Raw genomic sequence first — 19,592 nt, forward strand, 5'->3', positions numbered from 1 at the left:
ACAGAAGAAAGGCTAGCGAATACAGAATACAGACTCGTGTATGCAGATAGGCTTGAGTATACAGAGATGCTAGAGTAAACAGTGAGGCTGGGGTACACAGAGAGGCTAGTTTAAAGAGAGGCTAGTATATACAAAGATGTTAGTGTATATATAGAGGTTAGTGTATAGAGAGAGTCGAGTGTATACAGAAAGGACAGTGCATACAGAGAAACTAGTGTATACAGAAGACAGGCTTGGGTATACATCAAAGCTGACAGTGTATACAGAAGACTGGGTAGTGTATACAGAGAGTCTAGTGGGTACAGAAGACAAGCTGGTGTATTCTAGCTAGTTTTTACAGTCTAGTGTATACAGAAGACAGGCTGTGGTATACAGAGGGTTTAGTGTATTCAGAGAGTCTAGTGTATACAGTCGGCGAGTGTATACATAAGACTGGCTAGTTTACACAGTGTTTACAGAGATGCAAGGGTGTACAGAGATGCTAGTATATATAGAAGACTACAGCATACAGAAGAAAGGCTAGTGAATACAGAATACAGACTCGTGTATGCAGATAGGCTTGAGTATACAGAGATGCTAGAGTAAACAGTGAAGCTGGGGTACACAGAGAGGCTAGTTTAAAGAGAGGCTAGTATATACAAAGATGTTAGTGTATATAGAGAGGTTAGTGTATAGAGAGGGTCGAGTGTATACAGAAAGGACAGTGCATATAGAGAAACAAGTGTATACAGAAGAAAGGCTTGGGTATACATCAAAGCTGACATTGTATACAGAAGACTGGGTAGTGTATACAGAGAGTCTAGTGGGTACAGAAGACAGGCTGGTGTATTCTAGCTAGTTTCTGCAGTCTAGTGTATACAGAAGACAGGCTGTGGTATACAGAGGGTTTAGTGTATTCAGAGAGTCTAGTGTATACAGTCGGCGAGTGTATACATAAGACTGGCTAGTTTACACAGTGTTTACAGAGATGCAAGGGTGTACAGAGAAGATAGTATATATAGAAGACTACAGCATACAGAAGAAAGGCTAGTGAATACAGAATACAGACTCGTGTATGCAGATAGGCTTGAGTATACAGAGATGCTAGAGTAAACAGTGAGGCTGGGGTACACAGAGAGGCTAGTTTAAAGAGATGCTAATATATACAAAGATGTTAGTGTATATCAGGGCTAGACAAAACCCGGGCGCCAGGTCGCATTTGCGACTAGAAATAGCGCCTGGGGCAGCACAGCTGGGGGTATCCTGTCTCCGTGGACCCCCCCAGCGTGATCGCGTCGGGCCATTCCGCCGGCGGCCGGTAATTGAGGCCGCGGCTTTGAGGCCTTCTGCGGTCCTATGATTCCTTCTGGAATCTGGCGCCCTCTTGTGGTGGCCGTTGGTATGACAACCAGCAATGCTAATGGAGCTTGCTCTGCCTGTTTTTTTATTACCTGCCTATCTACTTCCCTTTATTTAGAACCCCCTAAACATTATATATATTTTTTATTCTAACACCCTAGAGAATAAAATGGTGGTTGTTGCAATACTGTCTGTCACACCGTATTTGCGCAGCGGACTTACAAGCGCACTTTTTTTGGGAAAAATAATTTAGTTAATAAAAAAGTAAGACAACAAAGTTAGCCCAATTTTTTTTTTATATTGTGAAAGATAATGTTACGCCGAGTAAATTAATACTCAACATGTCACGCTTCAAAATTGCACCCGCTCATGGAATGGCGACAAACTTTTACCCTTTAAAATCTCCATAGGCGTCGTTTAAAAAAATTCTTGCATGCATGTTTTGAGTTACAGAGGATGTCTAGGGCTAGAATTATTGCTCTCGCTCTACCGATCACGGCGATACCTCCTATGTGTGGTTTGAACACCGCTTTCATGTGCAGGTGGGACAGGGCGCGTTTAAAAATATATATATATTTTTTTCCTTATTTTAACTTTTTTATTTTTATTTTTTTCACTGTTCTTTTAAAAAAAAAATTGTGTCACTTTTATTCTTATTATCGGGAATGTAAAAATCCCTTGTAATAGAAAAAGCATGACAGGTCCTCTTAAATATGAGATCGTGGGTCAGAGAGACCTCAGATCTCATATTTACACTAAAATGCAATTAAAAAATAAATTTGTCATTTGAAAAAAATAAATAAATAAAATGTCCCTCTAAGAGCTATGGGCAATGACTTGGAGACAGGGGGGGAGGGGGGGGGGGCGGAGGCGCTATCTTCCCCTCACTCGTCTCCATATCAGGCCAGGGACAGGTCCGGATCGGCGTTACCGACCTGGCTCCTAACTTTTTAAGCTGGTTCCTAGATTCCAAGCAAATTTGTCAAGCCCTGCATTATGCCGATAACCAGTAGAAACGGAAAACAGTCAGTGTAAGCCGTCTTCGTGCGCAACAAAATCTTATTGCTTCTTTACACGCTGCTCATATTAAGAGTAATACAATGCTACCGATGTGAACAGTTTAACCACTTTCAGACCGGACCAATTTGCTGGTCAAAGACCAGACCACTTTTTGCGATTCGGCACTGCGTCGCTTTAACTGACAATTGCACGGTCGTGCGACGTGGCTCCCAAACAAAATTGATGTCCTTTTTTTCCCACAAATAGAGCTTTCTTTTGGTCGTATTTGATCACCCCTGCGGTTTTTATTTTTTGCGCTATAAACAAAAATAGAGCGACAATTTTGAAAAAAACGCATTATTTTTTACTTTTTGTTATAATAAATATCCCCCAAAAATATATAAAAAAAAAATTTTTCCCTCAGTTTAGGCCGATACGTATTCTTCTACATATTTTTGGTAAAAAAAATCGCAATAAGCGATTATTGATTGGTTTGCGCAAAAGTTATAGCGTTTACAAAATAGGGATAGTTTTATAGCATTTTTATTAATAATTTTTTATTATTTGTTTTTTTTACTAGTAATGGCGGCGATCAGCGATTTTTATTGTGACTGCGACATTATGGCAGACACATCGGACATTTTTGACACATTTTTGGGACCATTGTCATTTATACAGTAATCACTGCTATATAAATGCAGTGATTCCTGTGTAAATGACACTGGTAGTGAAAGGGTTAACCAGTGGGTGGCAGTGTAGGGGTTAAGTGTTCCTAGGGGAGTGTTACTAACTGTGGGGGGGTTGGGCTTTCATTTAGTGTACACTGATCTCTGCTCCAATCACATGGAGCAGAGATCAGCGTCACTAGTTGCTAGGCAGAATAGACAAATGTTGTTTACACAGCATTTGCTCTATTCGGCCGCTCCGTGAGACGATCGCGGGGATGCCCGCGGCGTTCGGACTCACGGGGATCCCGACCCGCGCGGGAGCGCGCCTCCGGTGGCGCGCTCCCGATGGCAGGGCGGCATCGAATATTGGACGTACCTGTACGCCAATATGCCTGCCCGTGCCATTCTGTCGACGTACATCGTCATGCGCTGGTCGGGAAGTGGTTAATTTCTCTTCTCCTTCTCACATTTAGCTGGTATCTCTCTGCTATAGGAACCTGAATTTGTACTACAACGATCACTCATCTAATATCAGTCCACTGATGAAATGAAATGATTTCTCAGTCATTTTGAAGCAACCAACGCTTCCGATCTCTTTTCAACTGCAATACTTAATCTCTGCAATATTAAGTAATATATAGCTGCTTAGCTCACACTTTGCTGTACGTAGCCGTGTTAACTGTATTAATGGTTACCTGTAAGTAACCAATGGGGATTGACATTTCATCTCTAATTCACATTCACATTTCTAATGCAGTTTGTCTTTTTGCCATGTCATCCTCTGCCAGTTATTATCCTTTCTCATCCTTATGCTATATGTGGGGTATATTCACTACATGATTAAAGACACGTAATGAACCTGATTGATAAAAACCTACACACGTCGTTGCTGTTATTTTGTGTATTTCCACTTAAACCCGACCTGTATATACTGTCTCAATATTAATCTGAGTAATTTTGCTATATTTATTATTAGAATAAACACATTACTATCTCTAAATCCTGGTAAACCAACTCACACAAAACCATCTTATTTCTACCTTACACACAGCACATATTAAGATATTAGCCGGTATCTCTGCAATAGTAAACGAGATGTGTATATCACTCATCTAATATCTTCTCAGTGCTACCAGAACAAAAAAAACAATGTACTGCCAAACTAATAATGGCCAATTACTTAACGTCTATCAGTCAATGACTTAACAAAATAAACTTAGCACTCTTTTGCTCTATTTTGTATATTTGTAGTTCTCCATATTAACTGTCACATTGATATCACCACTGACAACACACCACTGACCTTTTAACAGCACCAAAGAATGAAAAAAGCACTGTAACGCTTTACATGATTCAGAAGTAGTTACATTAGCAAAAAAAAAAAGTAATGTCTTCTTTACACGCTAGCCTTTCTGTATACGTTAATCTCTCCGTGACCATAATCTATATACACTAGCCTGCCTTCTTTTTACAATAGTCTCGGTGTCCCAGCCTCTCTGCATACACTAGCCTCACTGAATTCCCCAGACTGTCTTCTGTATACACAAGCCTATCTGTACACACTAGCCTCTCTGTATACACTAGCCATTCTTCTGTATACACTAGGCTCAGGGGAATAACATTAGCCTATCTGTATTACCTTGTTTGACTTTTCTGTTTTCTGTTTCTTTTCTAGGGTGTACCTCGCCGTATACCCGAGCCAATCTTATTACCCCAGCCTCATTCCAATTATAATAGCCTCACTGTATACCCCAGGCGGTCTTATGTATACCCTAGCTTGTCTTTTATACACCTAGTCTCTCGGTATACCCAGGTCTTTATGTATACGTCTTTATACACTAGCCTCTCTGTGTACCCTAGTCTCTCTGTATAATCTTGCCTCTCATTATACCCCAGCCTATATTCTGTTTACCCAATTTTGTCTTTTATATAAACTAGCCTGTCTACTGTATAACCTAGCTTCTCTTTATACCCCAGCCTCACTGTCAGCTTGTCTCTGTACACTAGCCTCTCTGTTTTCTCTAGTCTCTTTGTATAAAATAGCCTCTCTGTATACACTAGTCTGTCTGTATACTCTAGCAAGTCTGCATACACTAGCCCAGGGCTCGACAAAACCCGGGCGCCAGGTCGCATTGGCGACTAGAATTAGCGACTGGCGCCTGGGGCAGCACAGCTGGGGGTATCCTGTCTCCGTGGACCCCCCCAGCGTGATTGCGTCGGGCCGCGCCGCCGGCGGCCGGTAATTGAGCCCCCGGCTTTGAGGCCTTCTGTGATGCTAGCTATTCCCTTCTGTGATCCTATTCCTTCTGGAATCTGGCGCCCTCTTGTGGTGGCTGTTGGAATTACAACCATTAATGCTAATAGATCTCCTTCCATTTACTTAGAACACCTAAACATTACATACATACATATATATGTATGTATATATATATATATATATATATATATATATATATATATATATATATATATATATATACACACACTTTTTTTTTCTTTTTTATTCTAACACCCTAGAGAGTAAAATGGTGGTTGTTGCAATAATGTCTGTCACACCATATTTGCACAGCGTACTTACAAGCGCACTTTTTTTGGGGAAAAAATCATTTATTTAATAAAAAAAATAAGACAACAGTAAAGTTAGCCCAATTTTTTTTTATATTGTGAAAGATAATGTTACGCCAAGTAAATTGATACCCAACATGTCATGCTTCAAAATTGCGCTCCGCTCATGGAATGGCGACAAACTTTTACCCTTTAAAATCTCCATAGGCGACGTTTAAAAAATTCTACAGGTTGCACGTTTTGAGTTACAGAGAAGGTCTAGGGCTAGAATTATTGTTCTTACTCTACCGATCGCAGCGATACCTCACATGTGTGGTTTGAACATTGCTTTCATATATGCGTTCGCTTCTGCACGCAAGCTTGGCGGGACAGGGAGCATTTAAAATTTTTTTTTTTTTTTTATTATTTTAACTTTTATTATAATTTTTTTTCACTGTTCTTTTAAAAAAAAAATTTGTGTCACTTTTATTCCTATTACAAGGAATGTAAAAATCCTTTGTAATAGAAAAAAGCATGACAGGTCCTCTTATATATGAGATCTGGGGTCAGAGAGACCTCACATCTCATATTTACACTAAAATGTAATTTTAAAAAAAATCGTCATTTGAAAAAAATAAAACAAATAAAATGTCCCTCTAATAGCTATGGGCAATGACTTGGAGACAGGTGAGGGGCTGGGGGCTATCTTCCCCTCACTCGTCTCCATGTCAGGCCAGGGACAGGTCCAGATCGCCGTCACGGACCTGGCTCCTAACTTTTTTAGCTGGCTCCTAGATTCCAAGCAAATTTGTCAACCCCTGCACTAGCCTCTCTCTGTAAAACAGCCTCTCCCTCTGTATAACCTAGCCTCCATCTCTGCATACCCAGGACGTTCTTCTATATAATCTAGCCTGTCTTGTGTACACATTAGCCTCTCTGTATGAACTAGCCGGTCTTCTGTATACACTATTCCGTCTGTACACAATAGCAAGTCTGTGTAACTCAGCCTGTCTCTCTGTATACCCTAGCCTCCATATCTGCATACCCAAGAAGTTTTTCTGTATAATCTAGCCTATCTGTATACACTAGCCTGCCTTTGGTACTCATTAGCCTCTCTGTATAAACTAGCCGGTCTTCTGCATACTCTAGCCTCTCTGTGTAAAACAGTCTCTCTCTGGGTACCCTAGCCTCCATCTCTGCATACCCAGGACCTTCCTCTGTATAATCTAGCCTATCTGTATACACTAGCCTGTCTTTTGTACAAATTAGCCTCTCTGTAGCCGTTCCTCTGTATGTACGAGCCTCACTGTCTACTCTTGGTTGTCTTTTGCATACACTAGCATCTCTTTATACATTATCTCTCTGTATACCCAAGCCTCTCTGTATACACTAGTCCGCCTGTATACACTAGCAAGTCTGCATACATTAGCCTCTCTTTGTAACCCAGCCTCTCTCTCTGAATACCCTAGCCTCCACCTCTGCATACCCAGGACGTTCTTCTCTATTATCTATCCTATCTGTATACACTAGCCGGTCTTCTGTAGACATTAGCCTCCCTGTATAAACTAGCTGGTCTACTGTATACACTAGTCCTTCTGTATACACTAGCAAGTCTGCATACACTAGCCTCTGTGTAACCCAGCCTCTCTCTCTGTATACCCTAGCCTCCATCTCTGCATACCCAGGACGTTCTTATCTATAATCTAGCCTATTTGTATACACTAGCCTGTCTTTTGTACACATTAGCCTCTCTGTATAAACTAGAAAGATCTTCTGTATACACTAGTCCGTCTGTATACACTAGCAAGTATGCATACTCTAGCCTCTCTCTCTGTATACCTTAGCCTCCATCTCTGCATACCCAGGATGTTCTTCTGTATAATCTAGCCTATCTATATACACTAGCCTGTGTTTTGTACACTTTAGCCTCTCTGTATAAACTAGCCCGTCTTCTGCATTCACAAGCCTCTCTGTATACCCTTGGATGTCTTTTGTATACACTAGCTTCTCTTTATACATTAGCTCTCTGTATACCCAAGCCTCTCTATATACACTAGTCCGTCTGTATACACTAGCAAGTCTTCATAAACCAGCCTCTCTGTGTAATCCAGCCTCTCTCTCTGTATACCCTAGCCTCCATCTCTGCATACCCAGGATGTTCTTCTCTATAATCTAGCCTATTTGTATACACTAGCCTTTCTTTTGCACACATTAGCCTCTCTATATAAACTAGCCAGTTTTCTGTATACACTAGTCCGTCTGTATACACTAGCATACTCTAGCCTCTCTCTCTCTGTATACCCTAGCCTCCATCTCTGCATACCCAGGACGTTCTTCTGTATAATCTAGCCTATCTGTATACACTAGCCTGTCTGTATATACTAGCCGGTCCTCTGTATACACTAGTATGTCTGTATACACTAGCAAGTCTGTGTAACCAAGCCTGTCTAGTGTATACAGACGGACTAGTGTATACAGAGGACCGGCTAGTTGATACAGAGAGGCTAATGTGTACAAAAGACAGGCTAATGTATACAGATAGGCTAGATTATACAGAAGAACGTCCTGGGTATGCAGAGTGCTCAGCTTCAAGGGATGGCCGATGTGAGTAATATGATGGACACTCCTCACCCCCCACCTACCAGATCTGACTTTCATCCCCTTTCCATCTCTGCCCGGTCATCTGGTGGCAGTTTTATGCACTCCCTGGCCCCCACCCATTCATAATCCTTACTGACCTTTCCTTCCGCTGCTCACAGGAACACACTGGATGACTTGTCTAATTAACTAACTGTACAAGACAGCGCTATCCTCCTGGAGGAGGCTTTACCCCTCACTGTTTGGGTGGTCCCTGCCTCCCCCTGGATGCCCCACATATACCCCGACGACATTGTCGGAGGGGCACCACTTGACAGGACATGGGGCTGTCATGCCGGTGGCATCTCCCATTGGAGGAAGGGATGACGGCCCCAACCCCTTGGCAGCAGGTTCTTTCGTGTACAGACCAGGGCGGCTCCTCTTCCCTTCTGGAATCTTGACCTTAGAGGGGGGAGTTGCACTTTGGGGGGTCTGAGTGATACCTAGTGCGCTGTACTGGAAGGGCTTGACATTCCCGCATATGTGTCCCCTCCCCCTGGTTGCGCCCCTCGTCCCCCCCCTCTGGCCCCCACCTACTCTTTGCCGACATTGCCTTCTGCAGCTTTCGGGGACACCCTGGATGACTTATTTATTGAGCCTATTGGTACGAGACACTGCTTCCCTCCAGTTTGACTCTGGACCCCCCTGGAGGATTTACCCCTTACTGTTTGGGCAGTCCCAGCCTCCCTCTGGATGCTCTACACAGCCCCCGATGGCGATGCAGGAGAGACACTAATTGGCGGGCCCCAGGACTGCTGCTCGGGTGAAGTCTCCCATTGGATGGAGGGATGGTGGCCCCAGCCCCTTGCCTGCCGGATTTTCCATGCACCGACCAGGGCTGCTCCTCTTTCATCTTGATGTGGTGACCATGGAGGGGGGGAGTTGAAATTTATGGGGTCCGGGTGGCTGCTGGTGTGAGTGCGCTAAAGGACTTGACATTTCCGCATGTTTGTCCCCTCTCCCTAGCTGCCCCTCCTTCCCTCCCCCCTTCCCCCCTTCCCTCCTTCCCTCCCTCCTTTCCCCCTTCCCTCCCCCCTTTCCCTCCCCCTTTCGCCCCTTCCCCCCCCTTTTCCCCTCTTCCCTCCCCCTTTTCCCCCGGGGCGTGGACTGGGGAGAGGGGGTAAGGAGAGGACAATCTGCCAAAGGGAGAAATGCATTTGTTCGGGGGCTGCATGTGTACTTTTGGGGTATGGGACGGGGGGTGGTGGATCCCATTCTGTGATGCCTTTTCTGTTGTGACGGGCTCCCTCATGCATGCCTACGTTTAGGGCGAGCCGAGGAGACCCCTCAGTGCTGATAGTTATATGCTCTACCTCGGTTTTGATTATACTATTGTTTTTTGGTTCTATGATGTTACTGATTGTCTTTTATTTGCATACCGGTATCAGACGTGACATTTACCACTGCCAGGACTGGGGGGACTGGGATCCGGGGGCTCCCTCTCCGACCTGTCTACCCACCAACCCAAGTAGGACGGCGCTTTAAACCCAGCGCATCTGGTAAGCGCTATAGCATAATTGTGCTGTTTTAGTATACCCTTCCTGTACTGTTGAGTGCAGACAACCCTTAATTTCCCTCTCCCCCCTGGGGTTGAGGTGCCCGGCCTCTTTTTCCCCTTACCTTTCCTTCCATTTGCCCTTCCTTTCTCCCCCTTAGTTCCTGCCATCCATTACCTACCCAATACCTACCTTGGTTCAACTTTCTTTGCTTTTCTCTGACGTCCAACTCCTCCTCCCCGAGGAGCGATGGCAGACTCAGTCAAGGTCACCTCTCTAAACGTTAAGGAACTGAACTCCCCTGAAAAACGGTGGATCCTCCTGTGAGAACTGAAGACTTCCTGTACTGATGTGGCCTTTATACAAGAAACACATTTTAAAAATACTAGCCTCCCCTTTCTACAGTCGAGATCCTTCCCTAAGGTCTACCACTCTACTAACCACTCCTCTAAGACCAAGGGATTCTCCATTCTGACCTCTAGCAGGCTCCCCTGGGTTCTCCAGGATTCTCTGGTGGACCCTGGGGGTCGATATCTTTTTCTTAGGGGCCACATTGGAGAGCTCCTTTTTACATTTGCCAATGTGTACGCTCCCAATGATCACCAAGACACGTTCCTCAGAACTACCCTGAACAGATTATGTGACTTTCGGGAGGGCCGGTTGATATTAGGTGGGGAGTTTAATGTCCCCTTTCGCCATCGGTTGACACTTCTGCCTCTTGCTCCTCGCTCCTCATTTCCTCTAGAAAGCGGATTACTAAGTGTTTACTGAATGTCCAATTAGTTGATGTCTGGCGTCTGCAACACTCCGGGGAAAGGGACTACTCTTTTTGCTCTTTCCCTCACAAATCATACTTAAGGATAGACATCTTCTTGATTCCACATGACCAATTGCACTTGGTGAGCTCTTCCTCCATCTGCCATATTACTTGGTCCGACCATGCTCCTGTAGCCCTTACCTACACCCTCTCTAGGAACCCCTCACCTAGGTCTCTATTCTGGCACCTTAATGAGAGCCTCCTCCTGATACCGGAAGTTTTAGCAGATGTGACCAGGGAATTGGACTTTTATTTCCAAGAAAGCTAAACGCAGGACTGCGACCCGGGGATAATTTGGGAGGCTCATAAGTCAGTATTCCGCAGGGTACTTATCAGGCAAGGGGCGCGCATCAAACGAACACGGAAAGGAACAGCTTGCTAATCTGTTTCGTGAACTTGCCTCTGTGGAAGCGAAACATAAACATGCCCCCTCACGGACCTTAGAGATTGAATTGGGGACACTCCGTACCCAGATTACTGACCTACTCCATTATAAAGCGAAAGCGGCACTCCAGTTTTGTCGTTAACTGACGTAGGAGTCAGGGGATAAATGCAGAAAAATCTTAGCCAGGTCGGTAAAGGAGTTGAAATCTGCCTCTTACATACCACAGTTGATAGATGAGAATGGCCAGAGGGCCTCTACCCCAACCCAAATAGCCGAAGTCTTTGAAAAATTTTACTCTGATCTCTACAACCTGCCCGATTCAGGGTCTGGACAGGACAATATAGACAGATATGTAACCGTTTCTGGTCTACCAACCCTCTCATCGGAATCACGGGAGTACTTGGAGGACCCGATTACCCTGGAAGAAGTCCAGACGGCCGTGGGACCTCCGAAGGTGGGTAAGCCTCCGGGCCCTGACGGATATACCGCACAATACTATAAGACCTTCCTCCCTATTCTCGGCCCACGCTTGGTGAATTTATTTAATACTCTGAGCTCGAATGGGGATTTTCCTGAGGATACCCTTAGAGCCCACATCTCGTTGATACATAAGGAGGGCAAAGACCCGGGCCTATGTGGGAGCTACAGACCCATTTCCCTCCTAAATTCGGTCCTAAAACTATTCTCTAAAATCCTCGCCACGTGATTGGCACAGCACTTGCAGTCCCTTATACAGATTGACCAGTTAGGTTTTATTCCCACCAGGGAAGACAGGGACAACACCATTAAGGTGCTTACCCTGGTCCATAAAGTAAAGTTATCTGGGACCCCTTGTCTTTTCGTGAGTACTGATGCCGAGAAGGCTTTTGGTCGGGTCAAATGGACATTCATGTTCTCTGTCCTTCGCCATATAGGTCTGAGTGAACGGATGCTGGCATGGATAAGTAAGATATACTCACGCCCTTCAGCTCAAGTCAAAGCGAATGGGGTGCTCTCATCTCTCCTTGACATCGGGAATGGGACCAGACAGGTTTGCCCCCTGTCACCCCTATTATTCGCACTGTCATTGGAACCCTTTCTCTCCACAATTCGACAAAACTCAGACATAACGGGTACTATTGAGTGCAAGATATCTGCCTACGCGGATGACATGCTGTTCTCGCTGACGAATCCCAGAGTTTCCTTGCCAAATCTCCTTCGGGAATTCCAGATATACGGGATACTTCTTGAAATCAGAGGCCAAGGGGGTTACAGTCCCCCCGCAAACGTTACTAGACTTGCAGTCCAATTTTCATTTTAAATGGACCCATACAGCCCTTAAGTACTTAGGTACTTACATTCCACCGGACATCGCGCGTACGTTTATGTTGAACTTCCCCCCACCCCTTGTTAGTAAGATCCGCAGTTTGCTTCACGTATGGCATTCTGGCCTCCATTCCTGGTTCGGGAGATGCAATCTCATTAAAATGAACATACTCCCTAAATTTACCTATCTTTTCCAAGCTCTCCCGATCCAGATTCCAGTCCCATTTTTTAAGCAAGCTCAATCCCTGCTCACTCAATTTAACTGGGGCCACAAAAATCCCAGCGGTCACAGCTGACATTGTCTAAACAACAGGGAGGGTTGGTTCTCCCTGACTTGCGACACTACTACCTGGCCTCCCATCTGGAGCATGTATTGGACTGGCATCGAAACAAACTTTCTAAGCTCTGGGTGAAACTAGAACAATCTCACTCCCGAATTCCGCTAAGAAGCGCCATGTGGTGCTATAAGGATTTACCCACAGAATTGACGTCACATCCCACTATAGGGGCTTCGTTGAAAGTCAGTCACCTGATCGCTACCCAAAACACACTCACGTCTTTGACTTCCCCCCTATTCCCTATACGTGGCCATCCGAACTTTGAACCGGGGACCCACTTAGAAATTCCAACCTAGACCATGCGTCTAAATTCGTCATTGATGGAAAATGGCCTTCTTTCTCAGCCCTAAGAGATCCGACAGGGCTTTTCCAACTGCCTTTTTGGATTCCCAATCCTCAAACTTTTGCCCACCCTCAGATGGAGTTTGAGACTCTATGCAGGAGCGAAGGCCCTTTGGCCCACATTCTCTCTCAAACAGATCACCCACACTTAACCTGTCTGTCCAACTGGGAAAAGGACCTTAATTGCTCGTTTTCCCCAGCGCAGAGACAACGCATTATCACTTTGGCTCTCAAAACCTCGCTGTGCACGAAGATACAGGAGACGAATTTTAAACTTCTCACCAGGTGGTATTTGACACCATCAAAGCTGCATAAATGTTTCCCCTCTTCCTCGAACATATGCTGGAGGTGTGGAGAAGAAGAGGGCACGTTGCTCCACATTTTTTGGTCCTGCCCCAGCTTGGTGGACTTCTGGACAGAGATCCGATGCATAACACAAAATTCACAGACTTCTCCATCCCGAAAGAGGCTGCATTCTTTCTCTTGCACCATTCACAGATTCCCATTAAGAAGTACAAAAAAATCAATTTTACGGCATGTGATAAATGCGGCGAAATCCTGCATCCCTCTCTATTGGAAAAAATGTTCCCCCCCTTTCATTACTCACTGGCTTAGGAAAATAGAGGACATTAAAAAAATGGAGGACTTGATCCTCACATCACAAGGTAAACAAGAATTTTTTAAACAAACCTGGGACATCTGGAATAGCTTTATATTCTCGCTGGAAGGATGTCGCCTGCTATCGCCTTAGTGCTCTGAGCTTTCCTTGACTGGCCCCTTGGGCAGTGGCTGCCATTGTGTCTCGTCCCCTCTTCTCCTTTTCTGATGTTTCACCCCATCTCTTTTCTGCCTTCCTCCCCTATCTCTCACCCCTTCCACCCCCTCTCTCTTTTGGAAAAAGTGGAAAATTGGGAATGACAGCCCCACACCCCCCTCTGGATGGATTATGCCGGAGGGACCTGGGGTTTGTGTGACCCTGGATCTTGGTACAGGACTTTATCCGTGCCTTGAATCATTATGATTGATGAAAGGCAGACTCACAGTTGCAAATATACCAGTATCAAGTATTGTTCAGCTGCTTTTTGCTCTGTATTTTTCTGTTGCATTATGTACTCGGGGGACCGTCTTCCCCTGTTTGGAGAAAAAATTATATTTGAAAAAAAAAAAAGAAGCCTACGACACCTGGTATTCCCAGGTGGTCTCCCATCCAGGCATTAAACAGGCCCGACCCTGCTTAGCCTCCAAGATCAGATGAGATGGAACAGATTCAGGGTGATGCGGCCGTAGCCAATATCTTCAGGCACTCTCAACTCTCTTGACAAACGCCAAGATGGTCACCTTGGCAACAAGCGGAAAAAATAGGTAAACGGCAACAACATTAAAGGAAGACTATGGCATCTGGAAATCCCAGGCGGTCTCCCATCCAGGTACTAAATTGGTCCCAACCCTGCTTAGCCTCTGAGATCAGATGAGATTGGGCTCGTTCAGGGTGATGTGGCCGTAGGAGATTTCTTCAGGCACTCTCAACCCTCTTGACTAACGCCAAGATGGTCACCTTGGGAAACAAACAAAAAAAACAAGTCAACGCCAACAACATAAGAAGAAGTCTACAGCACCTAGTATTCACACTTGGTCTCCCATCCGGGTATTAACAAGGCCCGACCCTGTTTAGTCTCTGAGATCAGATGAGATCTGGTGTTTTCAGGGTTATGTGGCCATAGGCGAGCTCTTCAGGCACTCTCTACCCTCTTGACAAACACCAAGATTGTCACCTTGGTAAACAAACAAAAAAAACAAGTCAACGCCAACAACATAAAAAGAAGCCTACAGCACCTAGTATTCCCAGGCGGTCTCCCATCCAGGTATTAACAAGGCACAACCCTTTCTAGCCTCTGAGATCAGAGGAGATTGGGTGCTTTCAGGGTGATGTGCCCATAGGCAATATCTTTGGGCACTCTCATCCCTCTTGAAAAATGCCAAGATAGTCACCCTGGGAAACAAGCGGAAAAAAAAAACAGGTCAACGCCAACAACATAAAAAGAAGAATACGGCACCTGGTATTCCTAGTCGGTCTTCCATCCAGTTACTAATAAGCCCGGACAATGCTTAGCCTCCGAGATCAGACAAGATCGGGCACTTTCAAGGTGATGGGGCCATAGGCGATCTCTTCAGGCACTCTCAACCCTCTTGACAAACACCAAGATGGTCACTTTGGTAAACAAACAAAACAAAAACAAGTCAACGCCAAGAACATAAAAAGAAGCCTATGGCACCTAGTATTCCCAGGTGGTCTCCAATCCAGGTACTAGCAAGGCCCAACCCTGTTTAGCCTCTGAGATCAGAGGAGATCGGGCGCTTTCACGGTTATGTGCCCATAGGCAATCTCTTTGGGCACTCTCAACCCTCTTGACAAATGCCAAGATAGTCACCTTGAGATACAAGCGAAAAAAACAGGTCAATGTCAACAACATAAAAATAAGACTACGGCACCTGGTATTCCAACGCCATCTCCCATCCAGGTACTAACTAGGCCCAACCCTTCTTAGCCTCAGAGATGAGAAGAGATAGGGCTCTTTCAGGGTGATGCTGCTGTAAGCGATCTCTTTGGGCACTCTCAACCCTCTTGACAAATGGGAAACAAGGGGAAAAAAAACAGGTCAACGCCGACAACATAATGAGAAGCCTACGGCATCTGGTATTCCCAGGTTGTCTCCGATCCAGGTACTAACCATGCCCATTGCTGCTTAGCCTCTGAGATCAGATGAGATTGGGCTCTTTCAGGGTGATTTGGCCGTAGGCTCTCTCTTTGGGCACTCTGAAGCCTCTTAACAAAGGCCAAGATGGTCACCTTGGGAAACAAGCTAAAAAAAACAGGTCAAAGCCAACAACATAAAAAGAAGCCTATGGCATCCGATATTCCCAGGCGATCTCCCAATCAAGACATTAACCAGGCCAGATCCTTCTATGGCACCTGGTTTTCCCAGGCAGTCTCCCATCCAGGTACTAACCAGGCCTGACACTGCTTAGCCTCTGAAATCAGACGAGATCGGGTGCTTTCAGGGTGATGTGGCCGTAAGTGTTCTCTTCAAGACACGCCCAACCCTCTTGACAAACGCCAAGATGGTCGCCTTGAGAAACAAGCGAAAAAAACAGGTCAAAGCCAACAACATAAAAAGAAGCCTATGGCACCTGGTATTCCCAGGTGGTCTCCCATCCAGGTACTAACCAGACCCGACACTGTTTAGCCTCTGAGATCAGACGAGATTGGGCGCTTTCAGGGCGATGGGGCCGTAGATGATCTCTTTGGGCACTCTCAACCCTCTTGACAAACGCCAAGATGGTCACCTTGGGAAACAAGTGAAAAAAAACAGGTCAACGCCAACAACATAGACCCTGGCGGTCTCCCATGTGACCCTGACCCTGCTTAGCCTCTGAGATCGGGCGCTTTCAGGGTGATGTGGCCTTAGGCGAACGCTTCGGCACATACTCAAAACTCTTGACAGATGCTAAAATGGTCACCTTGGGAAACAAGCGGAAAAAAAACAGGTCAAAGCCAACAATATAAAAAGATTCCTACGGCACCTGTAATTAGGTACTATCCAGGCAGGATCCTGCTTAGCCTCTGAGATCAGATGAGATCGGGCGCTTTCAGGGTGATGTGGCCGTAGGAGATTTCTTTGGGCTCTCTCAGCCCTCTTGACGAATGGCAAGATGGTCACCTTGGGAAACAAGCGGAAAAAAAAAACATGTCAACGCCAACAACATAAAAAGAAGCCTACGGCACCTGGTATTCCCAGTTGATCTCCCATCCAGTTACTAATCAGGCCCGACAATGCTTAGCCTCAGAGATCAGACAAGATCGGGCACTTTCAGGGTGATTTGGCCGTAGGCACTTTCTTTGGGCACTCTAAACCCTCCTGACAAACGCCAAGATGGTCATCTTGGGAAACAAGCGAAAAGAAAAAAGGTCAACGCCAACAACATAAAAAATAGAATTTTTATATACAGCTTACCTGTAAAATCCTTTTCTTGAGAGTACATCACGGGACACAGGAGCTTCATTACATAGTGGGTTATATAGGCACCTCTGGTGATTGGACACTGGTTAACCCCCAATTAAGGAGAATTCCTCCCCTATATAACTCCTCCCATATGGGAGGCACCTCAGTTTTGTAGCAAAGGAATAGGAAATCACGTAAAACCCAAGAGGGGCGGGAGCCCTGTGTCCCGTGATGTACTCTCAAGAAAAGGATTTTACAGGTAAGCTGTATATAAAAATCCTATTTTCTTGATAATACATCACGGGACACAGGAGCTTCATTACATAGTGGGATGTCCCAAAGCAATGCTCAGATTGAGGGGAGGGAAACACAGATCATAATATATAGACCGCCAAGGACCGGAGGACCTAAACTGCAGCCTGCAGTACACTGCGCCCAAAGGCGATATCCTCTTGCCCTCTGACATCCACCTGATAGAATCTGGTGAACGTGTGGACTGATGACCAAGTTGCAGCCTTACAGATCTGAACCAGGGAGGCCTGGTGATGCACTGCCCAAGAAGCACTTACAGCCCTAGTTGAGTGCGCTTTCACTTGAAAAGGAGGGATCTTCCCTTTAACACTATAGGCCTGAGAAATAATCTGTCTAATCCACCTTGAGAGAGTGGATTTTGATGCCGCCTCACCCTTCCTAGGGCCTTCCGGCAAAATAAATAAGCAATCAGTTTTCCTTATCTGAGCAGTTGCCTGAAGATAGATACTGATTGCCCTTACCACATCCAAAGTGTGCAAAGATTGTTCTTCTGTGGACTGTGGGTCCGGAAAAAAGGATGGTAGGATTACATCTTGATTCAAAGGGAATCCTGAAACCACCCTAGGCAGAAAGGACCTGTTGGGACGCATTACCACCCGGTCCTTATGAATAATTAGATACGGCTCTTTGCTGGAGAGAGCTGCTAGTTCTGACACTCTTCTAGTCATGGATATGGCTACCAAGAAAAACAATTTTTTAGTCAAAAGAACTAACGAAGCCTGATGCAAAGGTTCAAAAGGTTGCCCCTGCAAAGCTGAGAGAACCAAATTCAGAACCCATGGGCATACCGGAGGTTTGACTGGCGGCCTTATCCGCATAGCCCCCTGGATGAAAGCCTGCACCAGGGAATGCGATGCAAGTGGCTTCTGAAAAAACACTGACGAAATCTGCACCTTGATAGTGCTTACGGCCAAATTAATTTCTAGGCCTGACTGGAGGAAGGCCAAGATCCTGCTAACGACATACTTTCTAGGATGCCATTCCCTGAGTTCACACCAGGAAATATATGCCCTTCAGATTTTGTAGTAAATAAGCCTGGAGGCCGGCTTTCTGGCATTGACCAGAGTAGAAAGGACTGGCCCCGAAAGCCCACGGTCTCTCAGAATGTGGGTCTCAGAAGCCAAACCGTCAAATTCAGACTGTGTAAAGCAGGATGGTAAATTGGACCCTGTGAGAGCAGATCTGGCCGGAGAGGGAGGATCCACGGCCTGCCTACTGCCAACTTCATGATCTCTGCGTACCACGGTCACCTGGGCCAAGCCGGGGCTACCAAAAGAACCAACTTTGTCTCCCTCTTGACTCTTCCCAGGAACCGCGACAGAAGCGGGCACGGGGGGAAGGCATAAATCAAATTGTACTTATCCCAGGGTACTGTCAGAGCATCCGACCCCTTAGCGAGTGTATCTCTTGTCCTTGACACGAATTTGTCCAGTTTTCTGTTGAACCTGGACGCAAACAGATCTACGTCTGGAGTACCCCACCTGCGACATATGTTACAAAACACGGCGGGGTGCAGAGCCCATTCTTCTGGGCACAACTGCTGGTGGCTCAGAAAATCCGCCTGCCAATTTTCCACTCCTGGAATAAAGACTGCAGAAAGGCATGGAACATGCCTTTCTGCCCAGACAAGTATGCGATTCACCTCTTTTTGCGCAACCAGACTCCTGGTACCGCCCTGGTGATTGATATAGGCCACTGCTGTGGCATTGTCGGACTGAACCCGAATAGGGAGACCCCGTAGTCTGAAAGACCAGTTTATGAGAGCCATATAAACTGCCCGGATCTCTAAGACATTTATGGGCAATAGCTTCTCAATCGCAGACCATTTCCCCTGCGAGTACGTCTCCTCCAACACTGCTCCCCAGCCTGTCAGGCTGGCATCTGTCGTAATAATCTTCCATGGAAGAGGAAGAAAAGTTTTGTCTTTCAGCAAATTCTCGGTTTGTAACCACCAGACGAGACTCTTGCGTGTCCCTGGGGATAGACGCATAGGAAGATCCAAGGACTGGGGCTTCCTGTTCCAAGCCGCAAGGATGCATCTTTGCAGAGGCCTTGAGTGGAACTGGGCGAATGGAACGGCCTCGAAGGAGGTGACCATTTTCTCTAACAGTCTCATGCACAACCGAATGGGGGAAGATCTTCTGCCCAGAATTAGGTGCACCAGATCCCCAATGGTCAAGGCTTTTGGCCTTGGTAGAAACACCTTGCCCTGAGTGGTGTCGATAACCATACCCAGGTATTCCAACCTGGTAGCAGGCTGTAGGGATGACTTTTCTAGGTTTATAATCCAACCTAGGCGTTCCAGGTGTTCTAGCGTTCTGGTAACACTGTGGTTCAGGAGCGCTACTGTTTTCTCTATGAGAAGCAAATCATCTAGATAAGCCATGACGGCTATACCCTGAGCTCTTAG

The 19,592-nt window shown here is 45.7% G+C and overlaps 5 pseudogenes; all 5 read right to left on the reverse strand.

The window, feature by feature from the left end:
- Positions 1-14,473: 14,473 nt before the first annotated feature.
- LOC143953715 (5S ribosomal RNA) lies at positions 14,474-14,592 on the reverse strand (annotated as a pseudogene).
- Positions 14,593-15,130: 538 nt separating this feature from the next.
- Positions 15,131-15,249, reverse strand: LOC143952854 (5S ribosomal RNA; annotated as a pseudogene).
- Positions 15,250-15,828: 579 nt separating this feature from the next.
- LOC143948398 (5S ribosomal RNA) lies at positions 15,829-15,947 on the reverse strand (annotated as a pseudogene).
- Positions 15,948-16,046: 99 nt separating this feature from the next.
- Positions 16,047-16,165, reverse strand: LOC143946508 (5S ribosomal RNA; annotated as a pseudogene).
- A 476-nt stretch (positions 16,166-16,641) lies between these two features.
- On the reverse strand, positions 16,642-16,760 carry LOC143946055 (5S ribosomal RNA; annotated as a pseudogene).
- Positions 16,761-19,592: the final 2,832 nt, after the last annotated feature.

The sequence above is a fragment of the Lithobates pipiens genome, unplaced genomic scaffold (assembly GCF_037356315.1).
Source record: "Lithobates pipiens isolate NorthernLeopardFrog02 unplaced genomic scaffold, aLitPip1_a1.2 Scaffold_10, whole genome shotgun sequence".
NCBI lineage: Eukaryota > Metazoa > Chordata > Amphibia > Anura > Ranidae > Lithobates > Lithobates pipiens.